This window comes from Puma concolor, chromosome A3, assembly GCF_028749965.1.
Source record: "Puma concolor isolate L17-30 chromosome A3, mPumCon1.1.hap2, whole genome shotgun sequence".
Classification (NCBI taxonomy): domain Eukaryota; kingdom Metazoa; phylum Chordata; class Mammalia; order Carnivora; family Felidae; genus Puma; species Puma concolor.
In genome coordinates this window covers 90,407,674-90,421,844 of record NC_141669.1, presented here as the reverse complement: position 1 = coordinate 90,421,844, position 14,171 = coordinate 90,407,674, and positions in this window count along the sequence as shown.

Sequence of the window (14,171 nt, the reverse complement as noted above, 5' to 3'; positions counted from 1 at the left end):
GAGAGGTACTATAGAGTCAGGATGTTAGGGAATGTGATCTCTACCAAGCTTTCCAGACCTGCTTGTCCTCATTCTGCTTCTCGGTCCCTTTAGATCCTTCTAAGGATCAAATACAAGTGCAAGCTCTCTTTTGAGGGTAGTTTTCTAGAGCAGTTACAGCAGGATCCATGCTCTCAGCAACTGTCAGTAAAACCCTGGATGTAAAACATGTTGCTCTCTCCCATCACTTTTGGGGTCCAAAGCATCATCACTCCCTCTGGTATTTTTACCTGTAGCCTCCATCCTCTCACTGAACTATGCTAACCTCTCACATTTCATTTTATCACCGCCACCAATGCCTGCCTCTCTGCCTACAGACTCTTTTACTCTTGAATCCCCCATGAGCCACCTGTCACCCCCACCCCTTGCTTTTTCCCTTCTGCCCCCAAAGCACACTCAAGTACTGAAACCTCTTCCCCACTCAAACCTCATTGTGTCTTTCCACACTACCTTCTCACCTGACCTCACATATCTCTCTCTAGTCCACCTTTCTCTCTTCAACTACTTGTATTTCAAGAGCTGACTGAGGCTATGATGTTCCTTGAGAAACACTCTTAAAAGTTCAGGGAAAGGGTCAAACACACAAAATGCAGTCCCTAGTCTAAGTAGGCCTTTTCCTGCATCATCACCTATGGGTAAAGAATATTGGAAACAATGTGAGGCCTCGTCTAATTTTGCCCATAGGCTAACAGAGCTCCCTAGGACTGGGGAGAACATTCTTATCCTATGAATGAATCACCAAATCAAGAGAGGAGACCAGATAAGAATTTTTGCAAGAGGAGATCAAAGAAGGGACAAGGAATAGGAAACCTCCCACTTCACAGAGAAAAATCTTCTTGTCTAAGGATGAAATTACCAAAGACCTGGGAACAAGATAATTCAGTTTCTACTATAGTTTCCACCAAAGACTAAATTAAGAAACCAAGTGAGGCTTGGTTTCAGGGACTCAACCTTCAGAATATAGAGATGGAAGAGGAAGACCCACAGCCCAAATCCACAACAGTGTTGGTGTCTGTGCTGAGCCCAGGCCCACTAGAATTCAACTGCTTCTGTGGGCAAAGGGCACATTGAAACATGAAGAACACATCGCCATCCTTAAGAAGAAACAAGGGCTCACATTTACTCAAGAAAGTAATTCCACCTTGGCAGGAACTCAAGGACCAAGGAGAAGCCAAAAGTAGAAGTTTGGGGCCTGAATGCTCTGGGAATTTGAGGACTGGCCTGAGACAGGATCAGACATTTCAAGAACACTGGGAGATTCCAGAATCATGAAATGGTTTTGAGCGATCCCACTTTCATATGCCCCAGGGAATCTACACCCCCTTCCATGTCTTGCCAACCTGGGCCATGAAGGCGAAGACTTCACGCTGCTCCAGCCCTTCCCTAGATTGTGCCTGGGAAGTATTTTCCAATGTTCAGAGTGTCCCCCCTCCACAGCTTCCCTCCCAGAAAACTTTTACTACCTAATCAGAGAACGGACTCATTCTTACAAAGCCACATCTTCTGAACAGGATGGCTTCAGATTCTCATAACCAGAGATATTGACTCTTCCCAAATAATGTATATTTGGTCCCTACAAAAAGGAAAGAGCATTCTCTGTCTCTGCCTCATGGGTATGAGATGGACCTCAGGCTTAGAGAAGAGAATGAGTGGGCTATGGCTCTTACTAAGCACTGACTTTGGTTTCTAGAAGAGGATATGTGTAAGGCAGGGAGGGTGACAGCAGCATTGCTGTTCCACTACCAGCCAGGCTTCCTTCATTTGAATTTGTGATTTAAAAAGCATTACTTTTTAATATGACTGTTATTAAGGAAAAAAAACCAAAATGCCACCAGACAAATATGCAAGAACTTGTAAAAGTGAGAAAATCAAAGAAAAGAACAAATGTTATGACCTGGACCATGCAGACCTTCCCATTACCTCTTCATCTAAATGCATGTAGCTATAAAGTAGCTAGGGCTTAATAGGACCAAAACTCTGCATTCAAAATCTAGGAAGAGTAAGTGGCAAGAGACTTCACATATCTCAAAAGTGGAACTGGAAATTGGGGGTGTTAAGGCCTTGAATTCAAAAGGGTAGAGAGAAATCCATACCCTTCAATATCTTGGTGGGGCACAGTTTCCCCTGCACCCCAGATCCAACTCCCTTCCTGAAATAGGCTGGGAGATAGTCTCTTCTCCTCAATTCATAATTCTAATGCAAATGTACAGCTGACCACTAGCTCCCATCTCTTCCTCCATGTAACGTGTTCTAGAGTAATAGGGAACACAGAACTGCTGCTTCTGTGTGGGTTAGAGGGGACTGGAGCTGTCTTCAAGACTACCACAGGCTTTGTTCACCTCTCTTTGTCAAATGAAAATGTTCATGGGCTAGATATCCAGTTTTTCATTCCATATGAAACCCAGAGAGGATACACAGGACTTCAAATAAGGTACCAGTACACAGATATGTGTGGTATCACCCTTGGAAGTTTGTATGCCTTAAATTGTGGACCCAAAGCATAGTGAGCTTTGAAAAACATGTATTTCTGCTTTTCATCCCAACAAAAGTTGCCCAAAGGAAAGTTAGGGCAGGTAAAAGACCTCAACAAAGCAGGGAGAGGAAGGAAAAGAGGTTATGTGCAGCAGTGGGCAAAAGATTTCTGCATATCTTCAAATAGCACCTGAATTGTTCTCCAGCCACAAGAAGGGACCTAGATTTGAAGTCAGGGTCATGAAAAGTGACCCATAACTTGGTTCACCTCATCTCACCTGCCACCTACCAGGTAACTCAGCTCTAAAAGTGTTCAGGCACAGGAATATTTTCCTGAGAAATTTCTTTTTTAAATGTTAAAAAAGCTTGGGGCACCTGGATGACTGAGTTGGTTGTCTGACTCTTGATTTCTGCTGAGGTCATGATCTCACAGTTCATGAGTTTGAGCCTTGCATCAGGCTCTGCACTGGCAGCATGGAACTTGCTTGGGAGTCTCTCTCCCTCCCTCTCTCTCTGTCCATTATCCATTCATGCTCTCTCTGTGTTTCTCTCAAAGTAAATAAAAATTTTAAAAGTAAACGTTATGTATTTATTGGGTATTATGCTAAGCCAAATAAGTTAGAGAAAGGCAAATATCACATGATTTCATGCATATTTGGAACTTAAGAAACACAACAGATAAACATAGGGGAAGGGAAGGAAAAATAAGATAAAAAACACAGAAGGAGGCAAACCATAAGAGACCCTTAAATACAGAGAACAAACTGAGGGTTACTGGAGAGGAGATGAGTGGAGGGATGGGTTAAATGGGTAATGGGCATTAAGGAGGGAACTTTTGGGGATGAGCACTGGGTATTATATGTAAGAAATGAATCACTGAATTCTACTCCTGAAACCAAGACTACACTGTATGTTAGCTAGGAAAATAAATAAATAAATATAAATAAATAATTTAGAAAAACTAGGCACTGTACAGGAGACAGAGTGGAATGACCACTTGGTGGTGTGGTGGGGGGGTATGTTTGGAGGCTTTTGTTGAGGAGATGGATGGATAGATGTTGCAAGGATGAAAATCAGGATAGGTGCTTGTTAAGGTTCTGATGTATCTATGATGTTTATCTGTTTTGAAGGCAACTTTGCACTCAACAATGAATTCTCCCTGCTGAAGTCCCTCTTCATGATGTCTCCCCATTGGGCCTGGATTGACAATACCATTACAGGACAAGTGGATTCCATCAGTGCAGCCGCATAGTGCTGTCAAAAATGACTCAAAGAGTGAGGGAAAGGATGGCAATGGAAAACAGTAGGAAAAGAGAAAAACAGGTGGAGGGGGCAAGTGGCCCAACTGGTAGGAAAGAACGATGACATTTCCATTATCTTCCCCCTGCCCCCACCTACACATACACAGAACCTGATCCAGATAAAACTAAAATTATGTCCAGCCCTAATTTGGAAATAAGATGATGAAAAAGGTTAACAAGTAACGAAGAGATTCCTCTCTGTTAAAGATAACCTTAGAAATTCACACACGTGTTCTGTTTAATTATCTTAGTCACAATAGTGTTGAGCTCCCTTTCTTCAGTCGTGGAATGGATACAAAGATGGTTATTCATCATTAATTATTCATTATTCAAAGATCATTATTATGACAATAAGCATTGTTTTCTTGATGATAAAGTCAAGCAACATAATCTGATGTTAGAAATGTGTGAAACTGGGAATTTATTATTGGCTGTAGCATTTATTACACCAAAAGACCTAAGATGGTTTCCCAATTGCTGTTGCCACTCAATCCCCAGATTGACAACATCTCCATGCCTTATAAGTTCTTCAAAGTCTTTTTACTGGATATTAATCCAGAGGCACTGGTCTACACAGCCAGCTACATACAGGGGTCACATTTTGACCCCTTTCCCTTACCATACAGGTGACAATTGCTAAAAGGGGCTATGCTTTTACTGAAAATGCAGATTCTTTCTCTTTTTAACAGGCAAAAATTGAGAGGATAAACAAATTGATAGTTGTCAGGGGCTTGGGAGAGGAGAGAATAAGGAGTGACTGGTTAATGGTTATGGAGTCTCCTTTGAGGGTGATAAAAATGCTTTGGAAGTGGACAAAGGTGATGATTGCACAATACTGTTAATGTACTAAATGCCACTGAATTTTATACTTTATGGTGGTTAATGTTATATGAATTTCACCTTAACAACAAAAAAAAAATTGAAAAATAAGAAAACACGTTGATTCCATTATTAGGGTCTATTTTTGCCAAGAAATCACCCCCCCCCCTTTTTTTTTTACTTCTGGAAGGATATCCTTGAAGAAAGATATATGCTTCAAATTTCAGGAGACCCCCACAAGATCTCTGGCCTTGTTACACTTGGACAGTAAGAACTCTCTTCCCCTGAGTGTGGGGGGGATTATTAGATACACAAGAAACTGAATTCTTCTTTCTGTGCACTTTTAGTCCCAACTACTATGATATTGTATAACATTGGGCCTCCTTCATGTTTAAAAAAAATTCAATTTTTTAAAACGTAGATTTCTCTTAGAAAATTTTCTGCAACCCCTTGATACAACTTTTGCTCCATATCCATAGATTTTACTCATTATTGAGAAATCTGATAGCCAGAAAGCACTGGAAAGTGAGGATAGAGGGGGTTGGTAAGAAGGGAACCATGGGCATTTCTACACTGAAACACAAGGAAACCATTGTGCTAGAGGAGAGAATAAATGGATCCAGAAAAACAGGATGGGAAGGAGGAAATATGCCAAAATTGTGTCCCTCTTCCTGAAGACACTTAACAAAATTCTGCTCTTTGCTGACCCCTTTTGACAGTCAATCAGCTACTGAGAAAAAAAGTGGAATATTTTCATAGCATTTTACATTAGACAACACATAATACTCTGAAGTAGATCTACATAGGAACCAAGAGGAAAATAGCTACCAGCTTTTCAGTTCTTACTGACTGGCAGGCACTATGCTGAGTGCTTTGAAATGCCTACATGTACTTAGTGCTACAGCTCTAGAAACATTTCTAAAACATTTTACACCAATCAAGGAGGTTTTGTTACCCAAAATCACACATTCATCCTGACAGGATTGGATTCAATACAGAGTTCCATATTATTAATTATAACGGTGTTTTTAAAATTTACATTTTAAATGTCATCCTTTTTATTCTTCCTTTCTTTCGCCAGGCTTTCCACCTTGCAGTACTCTTTCTCTTGCTTCCTGGCCTTTTTTATTTGGTAGATGCTATTGATTTTTTAAAGGTTTTAAGATAAATGAAAAAATATTTATTGGGAATGATGTCAGCATCATGATGGAATGAGTTCTTTTCCCTCCCTTTTTAAAAACAACTATCTAGACATTCATAACCAAACAAAAGTGCCTCTGCTCTTTACACCAAAGGATCCGGGTAGTTTCTAGCCTGTTTATCTGAACTAAACAAAATCCTCAATAAAAGCTGCAAATCCAAGGAAGTCAGCAAACTTTTCCCACACCCACTTGCCACACTGGGGCAGAGAAACCCCTGGAGAGTGAAAATCAGGGCAGATATGCATGAGCAAGAGAGAATTTGTAGAAGGCCAGCCTACATAAGAAGAGATTCCAGCACACGGAGGAGGAGAGACATGTTTGGACACAGAGCAAAGAAAATAACTTACCAAAGCTGCCTCTCTCCACAGGCTGACACTGCAAGGCGTTAAGCTTTTGGTGGCAACAGCATTCACCCTCCCGCAAAGGGGGTGGAAAGCAAAGCAATGAGTGAATATCCAGCTACCACAGTTGTATAGGTTGTGGCTGGAGAAACCTATTTCTCTCCTTCAGCACCCAGATTTCTGAAGAGGGGCCTCTGTGAATGGGGAAATGGAAGTCCACAGTGATACAGGCCTACCTCAAGAAACAAGAAATGCCTCAAATAAACAATCTAACTTTACATTTAAAGAAACTAGAAAAAGAACAAAGCCCAGATTTCATAGAAGGAAGGAAATATTAAAGACCAGAGTGGAAATAAATAAAATGGAGATTTAAAATAAACACAATAGAAAATATCAGTAAAACTAAGAGCTGGTTCTTTGAAAAGAGAACATTGATAACTTCTGGCTACAGTCATCAAGTAAAAAAGAAAGAGGGTCCACATTAATGAAATCAGAAATCAAAGAGAAGTTACAACTGATATCACAGAATTACAAAGGATCATAAGGGATTACAACAAACAATTATACACCAAAAATTGAAAACTGAGAAGAAACAGATACATTTCTAGAAACACAAAACCTCCAAAGACTGAATCACAAAAAAACCCCAGAAAGTTTTAATAGATCAGTTAAGTAATAAAAATTGAAGCAGTAACATAAAAACTCCCAAAAAACAAAAGTCCAGGACCAATTATCTTTACAAGTTAATTCTACCAAGTGTTTAAGGGAAAATTAGTAGAATTTGACAAGGAAAGGAGGCTTCCAAATTCATTTTATGAAGCTAGCACTACCTTGATGCCAAAAGTAGACAGACACCACACACACACACACACACACACACACACATGCTCACATGCACACACACTACAGACCAATATCCTTTAAAAAATCCTCAACAAAATATTAGAAAGCTGAATTCAACAACACACTAAAAGGATTATACATCAAAATCAAGTAGCATTTCTTTCAGGGATGCAAGAATGGTTTAACATCTGAAAATCAATTAATGTGATGTAACAAAATGAAGGATAAAAATCAGTTGGTCATCTCCATGAAGAAATGTGGGTATAGAAAGAATATACCTAAACATAAAAAGGCCATATATGAGAAAACCCACAGCTGACATCATACTCAATGTTGAAAAGATGAAAGTTTTATTAAGGAACAAGACAGAAATGCCCATTCTTGCCAATTTTATTCAACAAAGTACTGGAAGTCATAGCCACCAGCCATTAAGCAGGAAAAAGAAATAAAATGTATTCAAATTTGAAAAGAAGTAAAATTTCATTATTTGCAAATGACATGGTACTATATATTAAAACCCTAAAGACCACCAAAAAATATATTAGAATTAATAAATATATTTGATAAAATTGCAGGATACAAAATTATCTACATAAATTACTTTCATTTCTACATGCCAATACTGAGCTATCAGAAAAAGAAATTAAGAAAAATATACCATTTACAATTGCATCAAAAAGAACAAAGTATCTAAGAATAAACTTAACCAAAGAGGTGAAATACCTGTATTCTGGAAACTATAAAGTGATGATGAAATAAATTAAAGATGACAAAAAGAAATGGAAAGACATTCCATGCTTCTGGAGTATTAGAAGAACAAATATTGTTAAAATGTCTATACTACCCAAAACAATCTACACATTTAATGCAATCCCTATCAAAAGGCCAATAGTATTTTTCACAGAGCTAGAGCAAAAAGCCTAAAATTTTCATGGAACCACAAAAGACCCCAAATACCCAAAATAATCTTGTAAAAGAAAAGCAAAACTGGAGACATCACAATTCCAGACTTCAAGTTATATTACAAAGGTGTAGTAATCAAAACAGTATGGTACTGGCACAAAAATAGATACATTGATCAGTAGAACAGAATAAAAAACCCAGAAATAAACCCACAAATATATGGTCACTTAATCTTCAACAAAGCAGGAAAAAATATCTAATGGGGAAAAATTTCTTCAAATGCTGTTGGAAAAACTGGACAGCTCCATGCAAAAGAATGAAACTGGACTACTTTTTTACACTTTACACAAAAAACAAACTCAAAATGAATTGAAAACCTAAATGTGAGAACTTAAGCCATAAAAATCCTAGTAGAGAGCACAGGCAATAATTTTTCTGACATTGGTCATAGCAACATTTTTATAGATATGTCTCCTGAGGCAAGGGAAATAAAAGCAAAAGTAAACTATTGGGACTACATATAAATAAAAAGCTTCTGCAAAGCAAAGGAAACAATCATCAAACTAAAAAGCAACCTACAGACTGAGAGAAGATATTTGCAAATGACATATCCAATAAAGGTTAGTACCACAATGTACAAAGAACTCATACAACTCAATACCCAACAAACAAATAATCCAGTTTTAAAATGGGCAGAAGACAGGAACAAATCTTTTTCCAAAGAAAACATACAAAAGGCCAACAGACACATGAAAAAATGTTCATCACCACTTACTGTCAGGGAAATGCAAAGTAAACTGCAATGAGATATCACCTCATACATGTCAGAATGGCTGCAATTAACAACACAAATAACAGGTGTTGGCAAAGATGTTGAGAAAAGGGAACACTTGCATACTGTTGGTGCGTGATGTAAACTGGTGCAGCCACTGTGGAAAGCAGTATGGAGTTACTCAAAAAGGTAAAAACAGCACTACTCCATTATCCAGCAATCTCACTATTGAGAATTTACCAAAAGAATATAAAAACACTGGGGCACCTGGGTGGCTCAGTTGTTTAAGCATCTGACTCTCGGTTTTGGCCCAGGTCATGATCTCATGATTTCATGAGTTTGAGTCCCGCATCGGGCTCTGTGCTGAGAGTGTGGAGCCTGCTTGGGATTCTCTCTCCCTCTCACTGTCCCTGTTTTACGCTCTCTGTCTCTCTCAAAATAAATAAATAAACTTTTCAAAAAAGAATACAAAAACACGAATTCAAAGGAATACATGCACCCCAATGTTTATAGCAGCGTTATCTACAATAGCCTAATTATGGAAACAGCCCAAGTGTCCACCAACTGATAAATGGATAAAGATGTTTATCTAAAGATAAACAACTGAGGGGAGGAGTTCAGATGGCTGAGTGGTATGGAGACCCTGAGTTTGTCTCATCCCTGAAATGCAGCTAGATCAGCACCAAACCATTTTGAACACCTAGGAAATTGATCTGAGGATTAATGCAACAATCTGCAGAACTTGAGCCACAGAACTTGGCAGGTACATGGTGCAGAGAGGTGAATTGGGGGAGAGAAAAGCTGTGGAGGGTAGGGAGCCATTTTCACGGAGAAAAGTCAGAAAGAGAAAGAGAAATGGGGAGAGTGTGGCACATTGAGATTGTGCAAGAAAAGCACTCCCCCCAAATGTAGCTGGAGAGAGAGAAATCAGCATGGTGGAGAAGTAGGGGGACCTGAAGTTTCCTTGTCCCTCAAACACCGCAGTGTTGAGGACAGAGGACTTGGAATTCCAAGAGTCTGGGCTACAGAGTGACAGAGATGTCTCCAGGGGCCCACAAGGATAACTTGGCAGGCCATAGGTGCATGGTTGCAAAATGGGAGAGATAAAATGGGCAGCATAGGAATGGAGGGAAGGGATCCCCTTCTGCAGAGAGACAAAAGGAAGAGAAAGATAGGCAATGGAAGTGTAGGATTGTATTTGGACAAGAGAAAAACCATGGACCCTGGGAATCAGAAAAAATGATAAAGATTCAATTTTTTTAATGTTTATTTATTTTTGAGAGAGAGGGAGAGAGAGAGAGAGACAGAGCGTGAGCAGGGGAGGGGAAGAGAGAGATGGAGACACAGAATCTGAAGCAGGGTCCGGGCTCTGAGCTGTCAGCACAGAACCTGATGTGGGGATGAAACCCATGGGTGGTAAGACCATAACCTGAGCCCACGTTGGACACCCAACCAGCTGAGCCACTCAGGCACCTTTAAGAAAGATACAATTTCTAACTGCAGGCTTTCTCCAGACTGAAGCTGGCTGCTCTCTTCACACATCTGGGGAGGAGGGGAACAAGCTCCAGGCTGGGTAACTAGTTCAGAGGCAAAGTCTGCAGTTGGACAAAGAAATTCCCTCCTTTGAGTGCTGTGGGAAGAAAGTATATAGCTGTTCCAAGGACAAAGGACCCTGCCTGTGCCTGCCAGCCAGAGGCCCTTTATCAGTGGGCCTAAGTGGCACATCCCTGGAACCGGAACTGGGGCATGTGGAGCAGGATCCTTTAAGATATGGAGGTTTAAATCCCAGTCTAGCACTAGGGAGGCACGGGAGATGGGGGAGTGAGACAAACAACCTTGTTCACGTCAATGGAGCACTGTGAGGAGCCTGAGGCCCTTTGTTGGTGGGGTGTAGGGGAACTTCCCAAGAACCAGGGCACACAGAGTGGGATCCTTTAAGACATCAGGGTTTGAATCCCAGCCAAGTGCCTGGGAGGCCTGGGAGACTGTGAAATGAAAAAAAAAAAAAAAAAGCCCACTTGCACCAACACAGCACTGTGAGGACAATCTGAACAGAGTGGTTTGGGACACCAGGTCTGGGAAAGAGAGACTGGGGTGTCACCATTTTTCTCCCCATCACCAACAAGGTGTGACTGCAGGGAGTGGACAAAGGGCCCACAGTGGAGGCAGACACGTCTACATCAAACCACGCCTCTCCAAGCCTGGTAACTGTTTATCTACCATAGCAAGATTGACACTGACCAACCAGATAGCCCCTCCTCTACACCAGTGCTGCCACCTGTTCCAAAGCACTCAGCGGTTCTGCATTTTCTGATTTAGTTCTTAGTCAATTCTTATATATATTCTTATATATATATGTATTCTTATATATATTCTTATATGTATATAAATTCTTTTATATGTATTTTTATATATATAATGTATATATATACATATATATGTATACATGTATATGTATATATGAGTATATACATATATGTGTATGTATATATGTGTGTATATATATACGTTTTTCTCTTCCTTTTCTTCCTCTTATTTCTTCCCTTCTCTAGTCTGGTTATTCTGGTTATTAGTTTGTTTAAGCAGACATATTTCATCTATTCTCTTTCAACCTGTTCTATATCTCCTTCTTTATCTTCCTCTCGCTCTCTGGATTAAGCCATATAGTTTCTCTGCCTGGCCAATTTTCTTTTCTTTTCTTTTTTCCCCACCCCTGTCATTTCTCTCTTTGTATGGGATAAAGCTTCTTCCACCACTGCCACGCCCCCTTTTTAAATTTTTTTCCTGGGTTCCTTCAACAAACAAATCAAAGCACCCCTGGTGGAAGGTCCAAAACATCACTACAAGTAGGGAGATAAAGCAACCAGAGCCACAACAACAGAGAGCATGTGGCACACTCCAAAAACACCTCCTGAAGGGTCAGGCTCTGGACAGTGCGTGACCCCTTTTTAATATAGTAGTGCTTGCAGGTACAGGACACATAACATGATTTTAAAACACATAAGGGACAGAAAACTAGCCAAAATGACGAAATGGAAGAATTATCCTCAAAGTAAATTCCAGGAAGAAATGACAACTAAAGGATTGCTCAAAACAGATATAAACAATATATCTGATCAAGAATTTAGAATAATAGTCACAAGATTAATCATTCAGCTTGAAAAAAGCATAGCAGGGGCACCTGGGTGGCTCAGTCGGTTACGTGTCCAACTTCAGCTCAGGTCATTATCTCACAGTCCGTGAGTTCGAGCCCCACATCAGGCTCTGTGCTGACAGCTCAGAGCCTGGATCCTGCTTCAGATTCTGTGTCTTCCTCTCTCTCTGACCCTCCCCTGTTCGTGTTGTGTCTCTCTCTGTCTCAAAAATAAATAAACGTTAAAAAAAATTTAAAAAAAGCATAGAAGACAACAGAGAATCTATTGCTGCAGAGACCAAGGAACTAAAAAGTAGTCATGACAAGAAATGTTGTAAATGAAGTGCAAAATAAACTAGATGCAGTGACAGCGAGGAGGGAAGAAGCAGAGGGGAGAACAAGTGAAACAGAAGATAAAATTATGGAAAATGATGAAGCCAAGAAAAAGAGATAAGAAAGTACTAGACCATGAGGGGAGAATTAGAAAAATAAGTGATTCGATGAAATGTAATAATACCCATATGATAGGAGTTCCAAAAGAAGAGACAGAAGGGGGCAGAAGGTTTACTTGAACAAATTATAGCAGAGATTTTCCCAAATCTGGGGAAAGAAGCAGACATCCAAATCCAGGAGGCACAGAGAACTCCCTTCAGACATAACAGGAATAGGTCTTCTCCACGATATATCATAGTGAAACTGGCAAAATGCAAAGATAAAGAGAGAATACTGAAAGCAGCTAGGGAGAAACAGTCCTTAACCTACAAGGGTAGACACATAAGGGTAGTAATAGACATGTCCACCGAAGCTTGGCAGGCCAGAAGGGAGGTGGTAGTAAATATTTAATGTGCTGAATAGGAAATATATTCAGTCAGGAATCATTTATCCAGCAAGGCTGTCATTCAGAATAGAAGGAGAGATAAAGAATTTCCCAGACAAACAAAAACTGAAGGAGTTCATGACCACTAAACCAGCCCTACAAGAGATCCTAAGAGGGACTCTGAGTGGAATGCTGCAAAGACTACAAAGGACCAAAGACATCACTGCAAGCATGAAACCTACAGATAACACAATGACATTAAACCCATATCTTTCAATAATAATGTTGAATGTAAATGGACTAAATGCTCCAATCAAAAGACGTAGAGATTAAAATGGATAAAAAAACAAGATCCATTTATATGTTGTCTGCAAGACACCCATTTTAGACCTGAGGAAACCTTCAGATTGAAAGTGAGGGGATGGAGAACCATCCACCATGCTACTGGAAGTCAAAAGAAACCTGAGTACCAATACTTATATCAGATGAACTACATTTTAAAATAAGGCTGTAAAAAGAGATGAAGAAGGGCATTACATCATAATTCTGGGGGTCTATACACAAGAAGAGGTAACAATTATAAATGTATATGTACCCAATTTGAAAGCACCCAAATATATAAAACAATCACAAACAGAAGCAATTTACTGATAAGAATACGGTAATTGCAGGTGACTTTAATACTCCATTTACAACACTGGACAGATCATCTATGCAGAAAATCAATAAAGAAACAATGGTCCTGAATGACACACTGCACCAGATGGACTTGACAGATATATTCAGAACTTTTCATCCAAAAACAGCAAAGTACACATTCTTATAGAAGGAATGCACATGGTACATTCTTCAGGATAGATCACATACTGGGTCACAAAACAACCCTCAATAAATATAAAAGAATTCAGATCATACTATACATATTTTCAGATCACAATGCTATGAAACTTGAACCACAAGAAAAAGTCTGGAAAACCTCCAAATGCATGGATGTCAAAGAACATCCTACCAAAGAATGAATGGGTCAACCAGGCAATTAAAGAAGAAATTTAAAAAAATATATAGAAAAAAATAAAAATGAAAGCATGACATCCCTTTGGGATACAGCAAAGGCAGTCCTAAGAGGAAAATACATTGCAATCCAGGCCTATCTAAAGAAACAAAAAAAATCCCAAATACAAACTATAACAGCACACTAAAGGAACTAGAAGCAGAACAGCAAAGAAATCCCACCGCTAGCAGAAGAAGAGAAATAATAAAGATCAGAGCAGAAATATACAATATAGAATAAAAAAAAAACATTATAACACATAAACGAATCTAAGAGCTGGGTTTTTTTTGAAAAAATAAATAAAATTGATAAACCCCTAGCCAGGCTTCTCAAAAAGAAAAGAGAGAGGACCCAAATGGATAAAATCACGAATGAAAAAGGATAGATCACAAACAGCACAGAAATAAAAACAATTATCAGAGACTACTATGAAAAATTACATGCCAACAACTGGACAATCTGGAAGAAATGGACAAAT